At 50.4% G+C, this 21,078-nt stretch overlaps 1 protein-coding gene and 1 long non-coding RNA gene across 4 annotated transcripts in view; one reads left to right on the top strand and one right to left on the bottom strand.

The window, feature by feature from the left end:
* Positions 1-236: 236 nt before the first annotated feature.
* LOC132321736 (uncharacterized) lies at positions 237-13,302 on the bottom strand. Of its 3 annotated transcripts, none has more exons than XR_009484869.1 (4): positions 13,171-13,302; positions 11,153-11,374; positions 9,988-10,044; positions 237-1,484 (listed from the first exon to the last, which is right to left on the bottom strand). It is a non-coding gene; the product is annotated as an uncharacterized LOC132321736 (long non-coding RNA). The 3 variants fall into 3 exon arrangements; XR_009484873.1 differs by lacking the exon at positions 237-1,484 and adding an exon at positions 11,491-11,511 and having other exon boundaries at positions 9,905-10,044; XR_009484862.1 differs by lacking the exon at positions 237-1,484 and having other exon boundaries at positions 9,905-10,044.
* Positions 13,303-14,677: 1,375 nt separating this feature from the next.
* Positions 14,678-21,078, top strand: part of PROX1 (prospero homeobox 1) — a 49,949-nt gene continuing 43,548 nt past the window's right edge. Inside the window, exon 1 of the mRNA XM_059834094.1 lies at positions 14,678-14,758. The gene's annotated coding sequence lies outside the window, so the exon portion shown is untranslated. The remainder of the gene's footprint in view (positions 14,759-21,078) is intronic.

The following is a 21,078-nucleotide window of genomic DNA, read 5'->3' as shown; positions in this document are numbered from 1 at the left end:
TTGTCTTGCAAAAGCAACCTGAATTCAGGCACCCACGACTTTGCGGCAATTATCCTAACTTTATTTTAGGGGATGCTCTATTTTTTTTTAAAGCACCGAAGTGAAAATTTCAGAGTACGTGAGAAAGTTGCTTCATGGAGGAATTCAGAGCCAAGGACACCAAACCGGCAAGTACTTACTCACCGGAATTATGATAACGTAGTCAATACAATGATGCTATACACATTGCATTTATTCAGATGTGTAGGAAAAGGGTGGCAACAAGCTTAGCGGAGTTAAGTATTAAGGAAGGAGTTAGATGAAGCAACTTCTTAAACAGTGACCCTGTCACTCGCTTTGCAAGTTTCCTGTTTTACTATATTGACAAAGATTTGTCTTTTAAGGATTACTTTTACTGATTAATTTTTTAGTTAAAGGTAACCTGGTAAAAAAACATAACGTGAAGCAGAAGATGCGAAAGTCATTGTTCCAGTATCAACATTCACATGGCCCATATATTTTGTGCTACTTTTTATAGCAAAAAAAAAAAAAAGTACATCAAACTGTACACTCAGCCAGAAGAAAGGGGCTGAAAATGCACTAAGGCATCATTTAAATTTTATTTACCAGTTTGTTGATTTGTGCTTGCATTTGTTAGAGTGCGTGTGTGTGTCAGAGGAGAAACAGAGACAGAGAGGGAGAGAGGGAAGAAAATGACTCATGCCTGACCATGTTACCATGTAAATGGCCATAGTTGTGGGCTTCCCTGGGGGAATTTGTAATACCACAGCAAAAATCTAGCTAGCCTGCAATTACTGTGCCGGCACCGAGTCCCTCCAGCATGAGCCATAATGTCTGGCTGCAGCTGGTGGGAGCGCTCTGGCTGTGCCCCCCCACCGGCAGCATCCTGGGCTCTAGGGACTGGGTGGCCGGTGTGGGGCAAAGCTGCCAGGACAGCCCCACACCTCCAGGCAGGCAGAGCTCTCCCAAAAACTGCTTCCCATAGAGCGATGTGAAAGAGAAAGTGCAGAGACCAGAGCTGGTGTCCAGAGCTATCAGCCAAAAATCTTTCAAAATCACTGAAAAATAAACACATTTCAAATGCTTTCTAGGAGGCTTTCATGCACAGCTCCTCTCTTAGCACATGCATGTACATTTGCTGTATGATCCCCAGCCATTCCCTCCTATGGCGGAATCCCATCCTGCAAAAGAAGCCATCACCCCCACTGATGTGAAGGACTCGGTGTTAAAAATAAAAATACGGGCCTCAGCAAAAAACGGAAGGGTTCCCGGGTGAGGAGCATGAAGCCATGCCAGTGACAGACTTGAAGTGCAACATGACGGAGATGCTGCTGTAACCGGACAGTTGAGGGATGAGCTGGGGTTTCCAGGCATGTCATGGGGATGACATCCTGTGGCTCCAGGGGCCGGGACCGCTGAACCCGCTGCCGGCCAATCCTTGGAGTGTCACTTACACGAGCTCCAAAGTAATCTTCTGGCCCACCCTTCAGGAAAAAGATAAGATGTCATGATCAGCTAATAGGAAGTGACAAGAAGAGATAAAATGGATGGGGAGGGATGGAAGGTTTCAGATTGAAAAGGCATTATTCTTTCCTCTAATGCCAACCCTGCTAACTATAGGGCTGAGTTAATTAACAGGCTATTTGAGCAATTTCATCCATTTTTTATATAGCATTAATTTTTCTACAGATACATATAACATAATTAACCTGTAGCTGTTCAAACAATCATACATAGCAATCCCTTCGATCTGGTGGGGAAAACATTGCACTTTTACAGAAAAAAGGATTTAATTAGGGAAAAAGATTGTGAGGAGTCTTCGTTCATCTACTCTTCCAGCCATTGCCTTCCATCTGGCACAGGAACCCATTACCAAGACATCTGAGCGTCTTCCACAAAAAAAAACCCCACAAAAAACCCCAAACCGACAGGAAGGTATCAAGTTTCTGGCTTTCCTCCCTCTTCGGGGTAGAAAATCTTATCTGTCAGACTTAGTTCACTTGCAATTAAGAAATCTGTTTCACTCCCTAACAAAATGTTAGTGCGTCACTTGACGAAGTCCCGTTGAGCACAGAGCGAGAGGTTTAGTCTGGAAAATGCTTGTGAAGCTTCTGTGCAAGTGCTGCTCCGACGGCACCTCTAACTGGGGGGGCTGTGTCCTACCCCCTGAAACCACCCCGCTGCACACGCACAAAGCCCCTGGTACTCAGTCAGCTGCACAAACTTCAACAAAAACCTAATCAGAAGTGCCAGGCTTTTATGATCACAGCCCTGCCGTGATGTTAATCAGTTCGGTGGGGGAAGAAGCGTCTCCGGTGGGTACAAAGCCCAGGACAAGGGGTTGTGATCTCTGTGCAGCAGCCGTACAAATGACAAATAACAGCAGCGAACTGCTGCCTTCGGTGGAGAGCCGAGCGCGTACTACAGTCACAAAAAGGCTCCCTTTACACTGTAAAGAATTCGGAGCTTAACCAAGCCACAGTATGTTTTGAAGCTTTTGCCAAGAAGTACAAAAACCTGTAGTCAGTGTAGCTAAGCATTTGATAACAAGCATGGTTTCTTCTGCTCGACATATTTTCCTGGTGTATTTGTTTGTAAAGGTAGAGATAAGTATAGTAACACAATCTGTTCTTTAATATCATAGGCAAAGAAAAATCACTAGTGACTAGCTACAACAGTTTACAATCTTTGTGAGACAGCTGCAAGTATGTTTATTTTTTTATTCTAAATATCTTAAATGGAGCCTGATCCTGAAAACCCTTCTTCCCTCCAATGATGCTTGTCTGCAGTAATAATATTAATGAAAAGCAACTGCTGATGTAAGGAAAGAAAAGAAGATGAGGCTCAGATTCCCTGTACAATGCTTGTAATGGTTATTTTCACTAAAGATAAGAAAGCAGACTTGTATGTGCAGTATCACAGAAACAAGCCATTCTGCCCCTATCTGCAATTTTGACAGTTATCTATGGAAAACACGGACTTAAAAAACTCTTAAGAATAATTATTAGAAATCATAGCCAAAATAACATACATCAGCCTTGATTAGTTACATGAAAAAGCAGCCTTAAATTGATAGTTTAAAAACAGGGAAATTAGCAGTATGATTAAGTATGAATGACTAATAAAAAGAATTCTGCTAAAACAGATTAAGGTTCAGATCAAGGTCACAAAAGGAACTGATTGAGGAAAACTGTCATTTTTGCTGGGACTCGGTAGCTGTTTTAGCAGCGCTGTTTCCTCTGAATCACAGTCTTGTAATGAGAAATTACACTGCTGGGGTTAATAAAGACTTGGCATGTTTGTTTACCCCAAAATTTCAGTTAAAACATTGTGGTCAAAGAAAAAGGCAAATTCCTTGTGTGCAAGTAGATGGAAAGGGATGTAAGTCAGCTAAGTAACCTCTTTTAAAATATAAGGTGAATTTACGCCGTAGTTCCCGTGCTCATGTTTGCTGTAAATTCACTCCAGGAAAAAAAAATCTGCAAGTGACCCAAAGTCCCCCTTTTTCTTCCAAAATAAACAGCTTCTAGTGACAGCACCACAGAACCCCATTAGCAGAGGCCAGGCAGAGAAGTGTTCCACTCATGGGGTCTGAGATTTTGCCTTTCCGCCAGCTTTGCCCCTCCTTGGCTGTGGGTAACCTCCAGGAGTGTAAGCCTCTGCCCCTCTTTCTGTCCTGATGGGTCAAGAGCTGAGCAAAGGCCTTGGATCCATAGGTATGGTCTGAAATTCCGTGTTTCCAAGGGAAAGTTTTACAGAGAGACTTTTCCCAGGCAAAGCCTGTCGTTTTGCATTCAGACACCAGCAGTCCTCTGCTGCGAGAGGGATAGGGCTAGTGCCTAGAAGTTACGGGCACAGCTGACCTCAGGAATTTCAGACCAGAAGCAACCTTTTACATGCAATTCCCCCCTGAAAACAACTCTATTTTCTGGTTATCCCACTTTCAGGGAGCTGGGGTGATTCCTGAAGAGGCCGAAGAGCTGATGTGTGAGTGTTGCCATCGCCTCACATTTTCATCCTGTCCCAATGGTGCGTAAGAGAAAGAGGGAGGGACCACAAGTGTTCAGGTCATTATCTGCCACCTTGTGCTCCCAGTCCCATGGGACCTCTGTGCTGCCGAGCTGCGTGGCAGCAGCACACCCAGCTGCCCTCCAGAGCGGTTTTGTTCAGAGCGTGCAATTCTACACACGCGCGGGTCCAGGCTCCTCGGGGAGGACCAGCTGTCCAGGAACGAGAATTTTACCATCAGTGAAACTGTTCAGCAATATCCCCCGCCTTGCGGATACAATGCTCCAACGAAGTAAATAGTCACGTCTATAAGTTGGGGGCTATGTGGGGTTGGGATTTTTCCCCCTTTTTTTTCCCCCTCCTGGGCTGGTACTTTGCACAAGGGCCAGCTGGCACCTCTGCTCTGTGATGGGAGCTATCGCAGCCCTCCTGAGCATTGGGTTGCTGCTCGGTGGCATAAGCTATTGTTGTCGTTATTACTATCGCCAGGCCTGATCGGGGTCAGCAAGCCAACGTGAGAGCTGTTGTATAACCCCGTAATAAAAAGACAGTCCTTGTCCCAGAACACACTCGGGCTGGTTTTCTGACAAGCTGTAACAGGTTCTGTGGCGGCACCTTTTCTGTTGCTAAATAAAGAACTTCTGTCTTGCAGAGCCTAAACCCATTGCTGAAAGATTGAAAGGAAAATGAACTAATAGGACAAAGGGGCAGTGTGTGTGGGGGGGTTAACATTTATTTGTTTTGATCTTAGTTGCAAGTAATTCACATGGAGCGAAGTGCATTGACACTCAGAAGAAAATAAGTATTCAGTTTTAGAAAGGACAACTGCCTCAGACCAAGCTGAATGCAAAAAGTCAGAATCATCCAGGTAAGATTACTGGGCCAGAAATCACATTTTTATTACTACATGAAACACATGTCACTTGACAATGAGTATCTGCAGCTTGGAGTGAAATAACCCTCCAGCAGCGAAGTCAATATTTAAATCAATATCTCTGGTAAGGAAAATATCTTACTTGTTGATATAGATTGGATTTTTTTCCTTATGAATCTCTCAGTAGGTAAACAGCATATTTCTGTTGTAAAAGCAACTAAACAGTATTGCCAAGCAGGTCTAATCATTCCTAGAATTCAATAGCACGACGCTCTGAAATTATTAATGTTGTTATAAATGCCATTTGACCTTTATACCAGGGATGTATTTCCTTTCCAGAAAAAGGCATCTACATTATTTTGGCACTGATGCTGCTGAGTGTGAGCCCAGTAACTTCAGCAGGAGCTTAGGACACTCTGGGATTAATTTTTTACATTATGTAGGTACCTAATGATTCAGCTACTGAGGGCTAAAATCCGTAAGAGATGTTTGTTAGTGCCTTCATGTTAATTGCCGTGACACCCTCCATCCACTCCAGTGAAGCTGTGCAGCATTAGGGAAAGGCTCACAGACTGCGGAGGCCAGAAAGCGGGTCAGCGCGCAGAGCACGCCCCGCGGCATGCCCCACCGCCTGGGCTAAGGGACTCCCCGGCCCTCCTCCCCGGGGCCAGGGAGGTATTTCGCATTGCAGAGCCATTAGAAAGAGGTAAAGTAGAGAATCCTGGAAGCAGTGCACTGTCCCCTCCCAGTTTATTGTTTTAAGCACCTTTCACGAAGTCAAGCTCGTTTCTTCTCCTTTTGACCCTGTGATAGTTTGGTTCCTTCCTGCAACAGGACAAAACCCCCAAAGGAGGGGTGAGGATGATCCCAGCCCACAGCCTGGTGGCCAGGGCACTTTTTAGAGAGAAGAGAGCCATGACTTTGCATGGCTTTAGGACGAGGAAAGCGTTAAACGCACGTTTCCCACCTCGAGGAGAGACACCCTAACGTGTAGGCTATCCTATGAAAGATGGGAACTGACACCACCATGAGGACATCTTGTAAAGAAAGCAGTGCTAAGCAGGGGTTTGCTGGAGCCCGTAGGCATGGGCAAAGCCTGCGCGCTGGCTCCTGAACGATTCCTACCTGCACGTAGCTGCTCACTGAGGGATGGCTCTGGCAAGCACAGACACAGCACCGCAGCACCTACGGAGCGTGTCTCCTGAGCTGGATGATCCACAACAGCAGTTTTGTAGATAGACACCTAAAGTCAGCCTATGCTCTGCTTTAGGCTCCTAAATCCATTGGCTTCTTCAGGACCTTACAAAACATCTAGGCACCTGTGTCCTATTAAAATTAATAGTATAGCACTTGCAACTGTTTTGAAATGTTATTAGATGCCTCTCTGCCCCTGAAAAAATTGTCCCTCAATGCCTTGCAGGACTGAGTCTGTAGAGGTGACAGATCGTATGCATGCTTTAGATAATGGGAATGACTTTTTATTAGAAAAGATGGGTTCTTAAAACCGTTGCTATATAATATAAAAATAAATTAATTCAGTGCACACAAAAAATAATCAAAATTGGTTTCCCCAGGTTATAATCCCTCTACAGAAATATCTTCCTCTTTCTTAAAAACACCAGCCAACCAAAAGAACATAAGTCTATAAAATTAAACTACATTTCCTGTTCAATACCAGCTTTGATTATTCAGCAGGGTAGGGTACAGTTTTAAACTATCAAATGTGCTTCCTTTTCTCCTGCTTTATGATTTTAAACTTCTTAAGATTTTTAATGCAAGTACTAGGACAGGGCAACACAAAGTATTTTTTAATGTGCTTTTAACCCCTCCACATGGAGGTTGCTGAAACAGTTCAGATCTTTGACCCATGGTAGGGTGGTGCTGGCTAAGAGCTGTCACACTCTGGCAGCTCTTCTGATACGATTAATAGAAAGAAAGCTGCATCAGGATTAGTTTTTGTAGAAGACAACAGTGTGCATCCCCAAAAAGAAAAACCTGGAGAGCTTCCCAAACTTTGTTTTTAAACTCTTGTCCAGCATTGCTTTGGCCCACGCTGCAGGTAAGGCATGCTTTGGTCAAAAGAGACAGAAAACTATTCAGCGAGGTAAGCAGTGACTGCTTTAACCAAACCCATACTGAGCATAAACTTGTACCAGAGGAACAGATGAGAGTTGAAGCTAAAATCAGCTTCCATCTCGCAGCCTTTCGTCTAATACTGTGCGAATCAGAACCTGCATATGCCAGAGTTTTACATTTGACTTCTAAACAGATTCGGTGATTACACCTCCTGGAGGTGCAACTGCCTGTGACACCAGGAGAACTGGATGCCAACGAAGAGCAAAGGGTTTTCTGACTCACGAGGGACCGATTCCTCCTCAGCAGGGTTGATGTGACAAATGATCACAAGGCCAGGGCTTCCAGAGTCTGCGGTTTGCTGTGAATTAATGTACCAAGGGAATTCCCGTCCCAGCAGCGTCGATCCAGCAGCGTGCACAAACACGGGGCCAGATCACCAGCTGATGTAAACTGGGGTGGCTCTGCTGGATCTGGCTGACGTCCGACATTCACTTACAATTTCTGAATGGAGAATTAAGAGGAAGAGTGGGATGACATACCCACAGCATTGCTAGTTCGGAGAGGGATGAAAGGGAACTGGCAAAATGACTCCACCAGAGAAACACAAACGCTACCTCTGTTGCCACAGAGGGTTCTTCCAGGAATCTGGGAGAGAGGCATAAATACGGAGCTTTGCAATGTTTCTGGAAACGCATTTGACCTGACAACCGTGGTGAAGACAGGTACCCAGGGCCACGTACGGTTGCAAGTGACAAGAGGTCACAGCCTGGTGGCAGCTGCTTGGATGGGAATTTCCTTGTGGGATGAAGCGAGTGGAAATGTTTTCCCTTTTAAACTTCCCACCAACCCAGTGGAAGGGGCAGGCTGGGGAAGAGCGAGGCCCTGTGTGAGACAGAAACACATTACAGCAGCTTACACTGGCGGCAGACTATGTAACTCTGCTCCATCCATTCCCATGGTCCTGCAGGGTTCTATAAATTCAAACCTACAGCCTCGTTTACATCAGGGTGCTCCTTCAAGGCTGACCAGCAGCCCGGAAACCCTAATCAATTGGGGATCACTCCTTTATTCAGCAAACCCCAACCTTCATTGTTTAGCTTGGGAAGGCACAAATGGTTAATCTTAAAAGCAATCTGGCAGAAATGGGGTTTGGGAACCAATTTGCCAAATTTACACAGTGGTGTTTAAACTGAGCAGGACATTAGCTGATACTCAGTGGGCAAACTTAATGGCCAACGTCACTCTATCAGCCTTTTCCCATGAAAAACCTGCACCCTAGGTGCTACCAAGTGCTAATTTGTTAAGAAAGCCTTAATTGAGTGACAGTTAATTATTGACAGATTTGAACTACTTTATCTCTCAATCAAAACCTGGCTCTGTCCCAGGCAGCAAGCAATTTACAGCCACCAAGGTAAATCTGGCCACGTGCAAGCTTTTTATGTTGAAGCCTGATGGCTCTCCCTCCCCCACCCCAAGTTTCTGCTAAAATTTCTCTCTGAAGGAGCAGATGATCCCCTGGTGATCACCAGCCCACGTCAAGGTGGTTACCCTGCTTAACCCCACTTGGCACAGAGTGGGAATTACCAAGGGGACATCCATCTGGAGCTGCCTGAGATAAGAGGTGTCCAGTGTTAATAAACAGGCTTCCTCTACACCTCAGCAGGGCCTTCCTTTTCTAAACAGTCTTCCTTTAATGTTGTAAAATGTTTTTTTCCATTTACTCAACGATCCTGCCTTTGCCTGTGGGGGAGGGCCAAGGGAAAGAGGGAAGGGGGAGAGGAGAGGAGAGGAGAGGAGAGGAGAGGAGAGGAGAGGAGAGGAGAGGAGAGGAGAGGAGAGGAGAGGAGAGGAGAGGAGAGGAGAGGAGAGGAGAGGAGAGGAGAGGAGAGGAGAGGAGAGGAGAAATTGCTAATACTAAAAGTTCTCCCAGCCTGGCTATTTTGCTTGCCTTCTGCACACAAGAACATGTGAAGTAAGAAAAAGAGAGCGAGAGGAAAGAAAGAAGAAAGAAAGAGTAGTAAGAAAAACAAAGAAGGGAAGAAAGAAAGGAAGAGAAAGAAAAGAAAGAGAGAAAGAGAGAAAGAAAGAAAGAAAGGAAGAGAAAGAAAGAAAGAAAGAAAGAACGAAAGAAAGAAAGAAAGAAAGAAAGAAAGAAAGAGAGACATAGAAGGAAAATGAATGTATTAGTAGCAGTAGTAGTAACCACAGCAGTATCACAGTCATTCACTGCAATATATCTAAACATTCATAAATGTTTTATGCATCCTAAAATGCCATGTACAAGGGATACGGCATCCCACTGAGGTTAATGAATGAATGAGGTGCCCTTGAAGGTTAATTTGCACAAACAAAAGGTCAAGGGACATCTTCAAAACAAAATATTGATTAAAGCAAGTTAAATGTTTTGACTTGAAGGAGACATGAAGGATTAAAAAGCAAAATAAAGCAGTATGGATAAGAAAGGAACAGGAAAGAAAAAAACCCACCCCCAGACACAAAGGAAATGGTAGAAAACATATCTGAATCAGCTAGTCATCTGCTAACAAGCTGTAAAGATTTCCAATGACAAGTTGTCACATTAGTTTAGTGAAACTGAAGCAGCACTTATCCCTTTTCCTGTGCTTAATCTCTCAGCGAGCTGCACAGAAACATGCTACCACGTTTAATAGGATTAGTTTAGTTCACTTTCTCCTCTCTGGAGGTTGTGAGGTTTTTTGTTGGTTTTCTTTTATTATTATTTTTCAACAATTCTATTTCCATCAATACCAGGTTCTTGAATTAAATTGCACTCTGCTGAACCACCTAGGTTGCATTCACTCTCCAGGTTAAAGGAATTTTCTTCCAAATGGTCTCCTTTTTGCAAGAAGGAGCCAGGGCAAAGGGAAGAGAGGAAAGGCTCTAAATTCAGCACTTACACACATCAAGCACCCAGTTCTCCTCTTTCTCATACACACACACTGATGATGCTTTATTGATATCAGTAAAGTTATTTTTAATTCACAACAGCATAAGTAAGAGCAGAATCAGACCTTTGTGGTTGCGGGGTCTTCTTTTTATGCATGACAGTACTTGGACCTTCCCCACCCCTGAAAAAAAAAGGGGAAAAAAAAAGAAAAAAAAATAAAAGAAAACCTGCTATGTATTCGCAGCCCCATTCTCTCGTTCAGTTGGAACAGACACAGCAAGGAAAATGATCAAAGAAAAGGCAGTTTCAACAATATACCCCTGTCACTTTCAATTTTGTTGTCAGACTCCAAAGGGACAGAGGAATCACCCATGGTCATGGGCACACTGCAGAAGTTTTCCCATGTTTCTCGCATCTGGGTTTTTTTACCCCTTAAAGAAATGCCAGCACAGAAAGCTGTCAGCTTGCAGCAAACCTTTTCTTTTCAGAGGCACCAAAATTTGGAGGATTTATTTCTGATGGGACAAACCCTGCAGCTGAACACAGACCTGACAACCCCCCATATCTGGAGGAAATATAGTACTTCGACCTGAAGTTTGTGACACACACCAAGCGTTACTCAGAGGCAGAAGGGCAGGAGAACCCACAGACCAGAGCACGTCCAGGCTTTGAATCCAAACTTTGTTAACATGGATTAATTTTTGTTGGGATCCAAAATGCCCGTCACTCAGTAAATAAACAGTGTGACTAGCTTATAATCTATTAATGACCAAGAAAAGGACCTGATGGCTACCTTATGATCTATTAATTACCAGCAAGAGGACCTGGCACTTCTACAGGAGTTTGAAGACAGGCCAGAATCTATGACAGTTCACTAGCAGGGACCACGCTTGCAGTCGGTTGGGGGGCTGGGGGCAGAGTGGGACAAAACCAGCCATGTACCCACTCACAGCGAGAGGCTGCCCCGCTGCTGCCCAAGCCGCCAGGCCCTGGAGACGGCACCAGGGACAACTTTGCTCACTACAAAACCTGAACATGAGCTGCTGGCATGGAGGTCCCCTGGACCCTTTCTGAGGGATTAAGTTCCGGAGGAAGAAGAACTTTTCCTCCACCTCTAAAATTTGGGTGATGGCTGGGGGATTACTTTCGCTGCTGAGCTTTTAAACATCAATTTGCGTTCCTTAAGAGGCTGCCTATCCTCCAGGATTAAGAGAGAAAGGGTCTGGAGCATTTTGTCCCAGAGAGGGTGGGCATGTGGAAACCATGCATTTCATTCCAGTTGGGCTTACCAGTGTGCTAGGTCGCAGGGCCGCTGTGTTTAGACTTGAAGAAGCTGCAAGACACAGGGCTGGAGGAAGGTAACCTGCGAGCAGCTACAGCCACGAGGCAGCGGGGCCGGGTGGTAGGTGGAAGCCTGCGCACATGGTAGCCGTGGCTGGGGCCAGGCTGGCTGCCGCTGCTCTGCCGTGTGACCTTGGGGACATCGCTTCACTCCCAGTGCCTCAGTTTCTCTGTTGGGTAAATCAACAGTGGTTGAAGTTAAGTTGAGCCCTGGTGGTGACAAGCTCAGTGTCAGAGGCAGCGGTTTATTTATTTATTTATTAGAGTTTGCACGATTCGGCTTCACCTCTACGTGTATCCTGGTGTCCTTTAAAAGAAAAAAAAAAAAAACAAAACGAAAAGAATTCAAGCGAGTCATTCACCCGCCAAATTTAGCCTATCTGCCCCTGCGTCCAGAGACACTTCTGCACCCTTGTTCTGCAGCCCCTGCAGCACTCACAGCTACAACGGGCGGCTGAACGTGTCCCCCCGGCACGCCGAGCCCCGCAAGAACAAGCAGGGAGCGAGCCCTCCCGCCGCCGCCGGGCCGGGCCGGGCCGCCTCTGCCTCCCCCTCCGCCCCGCGGAGCGCAGCGCAGCGCGGGCCGCCGCCGCGGCCGCCCCAGCCCCGCCGCTCCCCGGCGGCGGAGGGCCCGGCGCCCCTGTTTCTAAAGGGGTCACGTTAAAACACCTCGCGGCGATGCCGTCCCGGCGGGCAGAGGCTCCCGCGGGCCGGGAGGGCGCGACGGGCACCGGGCACCGCTCCGGGGCCGCCCGGCGCTCGGGCTGGGGGACGAAAGTGTGAGCAGCGGAGCGCCCCGGGACGCGCGCCGTTGCCCAGGGGATCTGCGGTGACCCGCGGCCCTGAGGTGGCCAGGGCCAGCCCCGGGACGGGCCTCGGGCCCAGGCACTAGCACGTCACGGCACGGCTTGCGAGGGCGCCCGCCCGTGCGCGGCTGCCCAGCCCGGCGAGGAGCGGGGCTCTCCCACGGCCGCGGGGGACGGGGAGGGCAGCGGTGAAAGCAGCCCCGCGGCCCCCTCGCCCTGCACCACGGCGGCCGCGCCGGGCCGGGACTACAGCCGCCTGCCGCCGGGTGCGCCCCGACGTGCTGGGCGCGGCGCCCCCGGGTGAGGCCAGCGCTGGCGGCGGCCCCGAAAAGCTTCGCCTCCCGCACCGGTGCCGGGCTCTAGGGCGGGTGTCACCGGCTGTGTCTCCTCGTGATCCGCCGGCCGGGGCAGCGGCAGGGAGATTTGTTTTTTTAACTCGGGAGCAGTTTCCCAGCGGCAGCTCCGGCAGCGCGGCAGGGCCGCTTCGGCCGCTCCCCAGCGATTTCTTAGTGATCCGCGGCGGGTGGATTGTCGTATTACCCACCCACCCGCGTTAGTGACCCCGCTCCCCACCGCTGAGGCAGCGCGGAGCCGCCAACCGCCCCGACGCGGCGGCCAGCCCGGCCCCGCCGGCGGGCAGCGGGGAGAAGAGCCGCCGCGGGCGCCCCACGGTTCGCTCCCGCCGGGAGCGGCTGGCAGAGGCGGGCAGGGCCCGGGGGGAGTCGGGTTTGCTGCCCGTGCCGGCTCCCAAACTTTGGCCGCGGAAGGTAGCCCTCGCAGCGCGCCCCGCCGAGGGGCTTCCGCGCCCGGCCAGCCCCGCGGGAGGCGGCGGGGCTGCCCGCACCCACGGGTGGGGTTGGTCGCCGCGGCTCCCCTCTAGCGAGACAGATCCTTAAAGTGGAAGGCGGGGGGAGGGGGGGAAGCGGAGCGGCTCCCCGCGCCGCCAACAGCAGGGCGGGCAAGGGGCGAGGCTCGGCCCGGCCCCTCGCCGCGGGCACGGAGCGGCGGCGCAAGTTTTGGCAGGGCCCGCTCGGGCCAGCCCTGCCCCGTCCGGGCTCTGCCCTCCACTCGGGGCTCCCCTTCCCGCCGGCCCGGGCGCCCCGCAGGGCAGCCCCGAGGGCAGGGCGCGGACGGGCCCGCTGAGGCAGCGCCGTCCTTACCTGCCGCCGAGCGCCCTGCAGCGCTCCGCTGCCGCCTGTCCCTCCGCAGGGCGTTATTCCCTCTCCTCGGTCTATTCCCCGGCCGCCTGCAAGCCTCGGGCTCTTTTCCTACGGGAAGCCTCGCCGCTCCGCCGGCAGCCGCCGGGCGACCCTCCGCGGCAAGCGGGGCGGGGGTGCGGGCGCTCCCTGCCCCACGCCGCGGAAACCCGCGCTCGCGGCGGGACAAAGCGCGCCCGGCAGGCTTCCCTGCGGATTGCAGCCCGGACCTGCCGGGAAGATCCTCTTTTGGGTCGTCCCCCCCCCGCCCCGATCTTTTTTCCCAGCGCTTTCCGCCGCTGCCGGCCGGGAGCGGGCTGTGCTCTGCCGGGGACGGGTTTAAGCTGACCGAGACTTGGGGCGCGCTCTTCAGGGGGTCGGGGCCGGCGCCGCCCGCAGCGAACACCCACCCGCGTTCCGGCACCGCCGGTTGTTCCACGCGCCGCAACCCGATGCTCGTTCTCGTGTTTACTTTCTGCCTCGCACGTGGCAAGTGCCCCGCGCGGCTCCCGCTTACAGCCCCGCGATGCGCGGCAGAGCCGCTGCCCTGCGCGCCGGCCAGGGACGCCGTGCGGGAGGCGGGCGGCCACGGAGCCGTTTCTCTTCGAGTTCGTGACCCGCGTGGGGGCAGCGCCCGCGAGCGGGGTTTGGCTTCACCGCTTAACGCGTGAGAGACGCGCGCCCTGGGGCAGCAGCCCCCGCGCCCCGGCACTCCTCGGCGGCAGCCTTCCCGCGGGAAAACTTTCCCGCGTGGGGCACCGCCAGGCATCTCCCCCCGCGGGGATGACTTTCCTAAAGTTTCTCTCCCCAACCCCCCCCCCCCCCCCACGCGGGGCGGCTTTTGTCCGCCCCTCGGCCGTGCGCGGCGAAGGCGGGGGGGGGGGGGGGGGGCGCCCCGTCGGGCCGCGGCTGCCGGCGCTCCCGCCCCGCGCCCGTCCGCCCGTCCCCCACGCAGGTGCGCGGCCGCCGCCACCTTCCCGCGGGGGCGGGGCGGGGCGGCCCCTCCCCCCCGCTCTCCCCTCTCCTCTCTCCCCGCTCCTGCCAAGTTCTCCCCGTCCCCCCCGTCCGTCCCAAGGAGCCTCCCGATTGGGCGCCGGGCCGGGCCCACGTCACTCCGAGCGTGACGTCTAGTCTTCCTGTTTCCTTCAGCTGTGTCTTAAAGTAAATCTTGTGGCGGTGCGGAGCGCTCGCTCGGCTCGGCCAGCCCTGCCCAGCCCAGCCCTGCCCCGCGCCCCGCCACGCGCCGCTCCGCGCCACTCCGCCCCCGCGCCGCGCCGCTCCGCTCCGCTCCGCTCCGCGCCCTCAGCCCCGCGGCCGCTGCCCTCCCGCACGCACTCGCCCTCCCTCGCCCGATTATCATATTCATCAGCGGCGGGGCTCGCCGGCTGCGCGCGCGTATCCGCGCGTGTGTGTGTGTGCGCGTGTGTGTGTGTGTGTCCGTGCGTGCGTGTGCGGGGCGCGTGTGCTGGGTGCATGTGCGTGTGCGTGTCTGCCTTCCTCTCCCTTCCACCGGCAAAAAAAAAGAGGCTCAGTTTCGTCGCCTTTGCACGGAGTAAGTACCCGCTCCCTCTCCGCGCCCCCTCCTTCCCTCCCCGCTTTTTCGGCCTTTTCGCGTCTTCTCTCTTTGAAATTCGCACTTGCTTGGGCTGCCTCCCATGGCCCGGGGGGCGGCATGGAACCCCCGGCAAAATACTGATCGCCCTGGTCAAGCTGTGCTGCTTTTTCCAGGGGGGCGAGACTGCAGGGACTTTATTAGCCGAGCGGTTTTCGTTCCCCGGTAGATAAAGCGGTGAGGGTTCGCCAGCGCCGAGCCCGCTGGAGCGCTGAGGGCGGCCGGCCCCGGGCTGAGGAGTGAGTGACCTGCCCGTTGTTAGGTGGTCCTCCCCCGCTTCCCCGTCGCTCGCTCTCCGCCACCTTTTCTGGACCGGGCTTTATTTTGTTCCCCGGGTTGGAGGGCAGTTTTGCGGGGACGGAAAACGCAGGCACTATTTGGCTTCTTTTTGTTGTTCCGAGCTTCCCCCCCTCGTCCCCCCCCGCCGAAGTTCCCCATCCCCTGCTTTAAACTCCTGCTCCGGTCCTCTGAGCCTCCTCTTTGTCCTGTTTATTATAGCTGCCTTTCTTTTTGTCTCTTCCAATTTGCTTGTCATTTGCATGTCGCTAGTTCTCCTTTTTAACCCCAGCCGGGAAGGGCAGGGACTTTTTATTCTTATTCTTCTTATCCTTGCAATTACTTTTTCATTTCCAAGGGTGGGACGAGCTGCGGATTGTGGAAATGTATAGAAAATGGGATTTGAGTGGTAGGTAGCGAGCACATGAGAAGAGATCAAATGCAAGTCGCGGGATAAGAGCCTTGATCTGGGGAAAGATTAGGATTATTGGTACTTTCTGTTTGTTTGGTTGTTGTTTGCTTTTTCTTGGGGGGGGGCGGATTTAATTTTTTCTTAGCCTCTGATGGAGATCTTTCTTGGCTTTTTTTTGATTTTCTGTTTATCGGCTGAGTGAGCCGGAGTGTTACCGAACACTTCGCCGTGTGTTCAAACGGAGTTAAAGCGCAGGAGGGTACGGTGCTGGGGGGCGTGGGGGCTGCGCGGAGGGGGCGCGCAGGGCTGCGTTTGGGGTGAGCGGCCCGGGATGGGGGGGGTGGGGGGGGGCACCGAAAATGCGGGGCCCGACGGGCAGCCGGGGCACGGCTCCCCGGCACCGGGCGCTGCGCGGGGGCGGAGCGGGGCCGCCCGGGTGTCCGCGCGTCTTTCAGGAGGGGGAGAAAGTTGCGCGTATCCCCCGCGGCGGCTTTGCGGCGGGGCGGCGGCTGGCAGGGCAGAGCCGCCGGGGGCCGGGGCAGGTGCGCAGGGCGCGGGCAGGTGCGCGCCGCTGCGCACATGGGGCGGCGGGGCAGGTGCGCGCCGGGCGGGGCGGCTGCGGGGCGCGGGGGGTCCCGGCCGCCGCCTCCCGGTGCCGCTGGGACGGGGTCAGCCGTGGGAAGCGAGTCGACAAGTAAGTGCCTGCGGCCGGTCTGTGCGCCCGGAAGGCGCGTCCGCGGTGGGACGGAGCTCCCGGAGGGGTCAGTGTCACGTACGTGTGCCCCGTCTGCGGAAATGACAGGTACGGGGGGTATTAGCGGGGTGTCTTTGACAAGGCAGGAGGTGTCAGTCACGGCTGGCAGGGGAAGCGGCTGCAGAGTAGAGGTGCCCTTGAATGTCGGGCAAAAGTTGCCAGGGCGAGGATTTGGAAACCCGCTAGTTTCTCACGGGGCCCGAGTGCCCGGGGCGAACGCCGGGGTGGTTGTGGCTGCACGGCCAGTGTCGCCCCAAGACCCTCATCTGGGCCTGGGGACGGGCGGGGGGCACGTGGAAGCGCATCCGTACATCCATGGCCATTGCTTGGTGGCGGAAAGGTCCGGTGTTGTCTAACGCAGGGTACAGAAACACGGCTGTGTCACCGCGAGGTGTAAAAGCTCAGATTATTTGTCACTTCCATCATCTGTAGAGGTTTGGCAGTACGCAGGATGAATTATAGGGAGGCAGTTTCCTTACCCGCAGATTTGCATGTGGCACATACCCTTTATGTCTTCTTCTCGCAGTTTTTCTGTGAGTTGCCATTAATCACGTAAAGTTTACGACCACTGCAGCTCGTTTTGCATTTATTTTATCTGCTTTTTGTCCAGAGCTTGCCTTTAACAGCAATATCACATACTGTGAAACGTTTATTAATATTCAAGGGTAGACAGAGTATCAACATTTCATGAGTTGATCTGTGATAAAAAGTACAATGTATATACTTTTTGCTAACAGCTTCCTATTAAATTATTCTGTAAAGTATCTTACATTCGCTGAATGGCACTGTCAGTGTATACAGTTAACTTTCCTGCCAGTTGAACTCCGAGGCCTCTCAGTTTATATGACTTATCTTCTTTATGATCGGTTGATAAATTAAGATAGTCGTAAGAATGGACGCATTTTGAAATTGGAGTTTAATTTGATTCAGGGCAGAATTGTAAATACTGCAATTTGTAGTCTCTAAATCATGATTTATTCCGTCTCAATGTGCAGCCTAACTGCTAGATTAACTAATTCAAGAATTGCGATTTAACGACATTGTGTAGCATGGAAAAAAAAATCTTGGAAAACTTGGGCTGAGTTCCTAGTAGGAATCTTGCGAGCGTTTCAGTATCGTCTCTGCACAGAGAGCATGTGAGTTATTTTCTTCACGATCAGTGAAATAACAAGGACCAAACTGGCCTGACAGGAGGAAAATGTTTTCAATTTTCTACCTTGAGCAGCTCAATTTCTTTTTCTCATTCAAAGAATCTGTTTCCTCAAGCAGTGCCGAGCACGGATACGTAATGGAGGGACGTGCATCTCCCCAAAATAAAGGCCTGAACTAATGAGATGCCGAATGCCTCCTGTTAGTGAGCTCTGTCAGTTCTCCCCGTAGTCGATGGGCACTGAGGATGTTTGGCAGTCACGGGAATTGCTGAATACCTTGCTGGATTGGGCCCTGGGTATCACCAGGTTCATAAAACAAGGGTGGCTTTTTTCTTGAAGGCTGAAGAGCAGGTAGCGTAATTTCGAAGTAAATCAGGCTCTAATTTTTACTTCTTCTTACGGAGAAATCCTAATAAAGTAGTTGTTACTGCACACATAGTTGCTCATCATTTCTGCCTTTTTTCAAATTCTTTGATTAGGTGTCTCGGCTAAGGGAGTTAGCTAACCCCTTCTCCCAGGAAAACTTGTGTCAGAGCCGTACAAAAAGGTAGTACTTTCTCATTAGTGGCTAACGTCATTTTAGCACTGAACAGATCTATGGTGAATAGATGTCATCTGTTCTTCGGATTTGAGCTGTGGTTTTGTGCGTGAAATGCTGTGGACTGGAATAATTTTCATCCTGCGCTTCCTGGCTGATTCTGGCAAAGCCATACCCCGTGTAGCGCTTTAGAGTGAAAGATCTAAATATTTCTATTAGCAGAAGCGTGTTAAATTTCTTGTGTGGTGTTGGCATAACGGGCTGACATGAAGCAGGCAGACGCTGGACCAAAGAAAGTAGATGGCTTGTGAAAAGATAGGAACAATTTCAGCTCTATAAACTGGTATCACCTTGAATTCACCCACAAATATTCGTCAAGTTTAGCTGTGTATTTAATGGCTGTTTAGGTTACGCTGGGGTCCTTCAGCGTGGCTGAGGAGGGTGAGTTTGAATTTACATCTCCTTTGCATCTCACAGGTGTATGAATTAATCTAGGAGAAAATGATCAGCATCTTTGTAGATCAAGATGAGTTAACAAAATTGATTACGGAAATGGATTTATTTGTAATGAGCACGGTTAAGTACCTGACATCATATTCCTTTCTAAAGACAGTTCTAGCCAAAGGTTTGGTAACAGTAACTCTTGGATACCTAGAAATTAATCTGTTTCCAGTTAAAATGTCAATGCATATCAAATGGATATGAAATAAACCCATGTCTGTAGCTGCTGTGCTGTTAAGAGGTTATTCATAGCTACATTTTAATCATATCTCCTTAAACAAAAGTTTCGAAAGTAAATTGGTAAACAAAATACTGCAAGCTATGTTTATGGATGGAGTGTGAAGTGCTGAGGCCCTTGGTATGATTTTTAATTACATGGACATGGAAAACGTTCGGTTTCTGAGAAAGCCGCATGGTGCGAGTTGAGGCTCGAGATGTGGAGGGTACATTTAACATAAACTACACTTGGCATGCGAGGAGCATCGAAAGTGATGTGTAAAGCAAATTTAACCTTCGCAAATTTAAAGCTCTGTAACTTGGAAAGAAATGATGCTTCCGAAGATTTCTACATAGATCTTAACAACCTAAGCTATCTTTCTAACTCTGTATTTCTGGATAACTGTACGGAGACGTTAGATGTATGAAATACGGTTTTGAGACAATCTGCGGCCAAAGTGCTGGTACGACGTAAAGGACGCAAACTTCCTAATTATTTTTTGCCCCTCCCGACAGTTCCCTATTTATCCAGTTCTAATCAGTATCAAAGTCTGTCTTCGTGGCTGGGATTTTGCATCCCGCTGAACATGCCATTCCACTTCCCTTGAGGTGTGAATTGGGTTTGGTCCTGCAAGACCAAAATATTAACTGGCCGTTCGATACCCATTCCGTTTTGTCAGGCTAAAGTAGAACTATTTCTCATATTTAGCCAAAAGGCACGTAAGCCTTAAAGCTGGCAGTCTGTAGGCTCGGGATAACACCAGGGCAAATGGGAGACATTGCTTAATACCTAGGTTAAGTGTACGATAACTCCGATGCTTCCAGCGAGGGGAGGAGGGGGCATCGCTCCGGAGCACCTCCTGCCGCACGTTTGCGGTGGCAGGAATGGGCAGGCGAGCAGCTGCTGGTACGGGGGCTCGGGGAGAGGAAAATGGACACTGGGGAGGAAGGACGCGTGGCAATGACCTTCCAACCTGGCGCAGGACAGCCTATTTCCTGAGCTGCTGACTCAAGGGTACAGCAAGCCCTCCCCATGTGTGTCCTTGGTTGGGATTGGGCAAGAGAGAGGGAAACAGTGGTCAGGCACCTCAAATTTGCTGGGAAATGTGCAAAACTTGAAACCTGACGTGAGGTTTTTGGTGTGAGTCTGGGAACTTACTGCTGGATCTCAGTCAAGCATAGCTTGACTACAGAAAAGGAAGGAAAAGCTTGAAGGTTTTCGGTGGTGTTGGTGGTTTTTTCCCTTTTGGCAAGTATTATCTTTACGGAGAATGCCTTTAGAATTATCTTGCGTGCAGTAAGCAAGAGCTCTTTTGGTTATCTTGCAAATAGTTTCTATCGCTTTCAAATGAACACCACTAGACTTAAAGGTCAACCTTGACCCTGATTTATTCTGTGCCAGTATCACCTGCTTAAAAACTCTGATGGTGGTCACCCCTTTCCACCCCCTGAGGACTTGGCCCTGTATTTACAAAAACAACCCTTCTGAAATCCCAACTCCTCAGATTTTTTTTAGACGAAGACCTAATTGTAAGAGCTTGATTCTACCCCCTGAAAAACTCTACTTGCATTCATTGAGAGAAAGCCGGAGACGGTCTTTTACATCACATACTGCCAAGCAGGGCCTGATCCTACCACTCGCATGTAACAGGATTTTGGTGTCCCTGGGCGGCAGGGGAGTTGCTTGCAGGGTGGGATGCTACCTGGTGTGCAGGTGGTAGGACTGGGCCCCTGCAACCCAACTCCGTGTTACCGTATTATTATTGTGAGGTCTCCAAACTTCACTTGCTTAATGCGCTTCTTGATAAGGAATGATCTCTGAAGGCAGTGTCCTGATAACAGTCTAAGGTTCTGGATTTCCCATCTGAATTTGTGACCTTTTTTTTTTTTTTAATTTTTATCATTCTTTGCTTTCCTGTATGCAAGGAGCCACTAATGTAAACAAATATCATGTCCCTTGCATAACTGTCTCTGACACCAAATCTCTGAAAATTCTTTTAGTACATCCAGAATACGTGGGCAAAGGCTGCAGAATAAACATAATGTTTCTAAATATTAAAAGCTTTTTTTTTTTTCCCATCCTGGTTGCAAACTAAGCATTGACTACTGTCTTGATTTTACAGATTATTTCATGCTGAAATTATGCCTATTTGCATGGGTAGTCATTCTTTAAAACTAGCCACAGATGCAGTCCTAGGGAGCACGTAGATGTTTTTACAGGTGAACCGAAAGAGATGGGAGCAATTCCAAAAAGTCTGCGTGCTGCCTTTGGCAATATACCCTGTTATTGTGAAGATTGTGCTCTGTTAAGCAAATGTAAAGTTTAATATTAGATAAGCGTCACATGAAAAATATTTTAATTTTCCTCAGTGTTAAATTTTAAGAAACAGGAAAGAGCGTCTAGTGCTTTAT

The sequence above is a fragment of the Gavia stellata genome, chromosome 2 (genome assembly GCF_030936135.1).
Source record: "Gavia stellata isolate bGavSte3 chromosome 2, bGavSte3.hap2, whole genome shotgun sequence".
Classification (NCBI taxonomy): Eukaryota; Metazoa; Chordata; class Aves; order Gaviiformes; family Gaviidae; genus Gavia; species Gavia stellata.
Note: the sequence above shows the minus strand (reverse complement) of the source record. Positions and strands in the feature narration are given on the sequence as shown.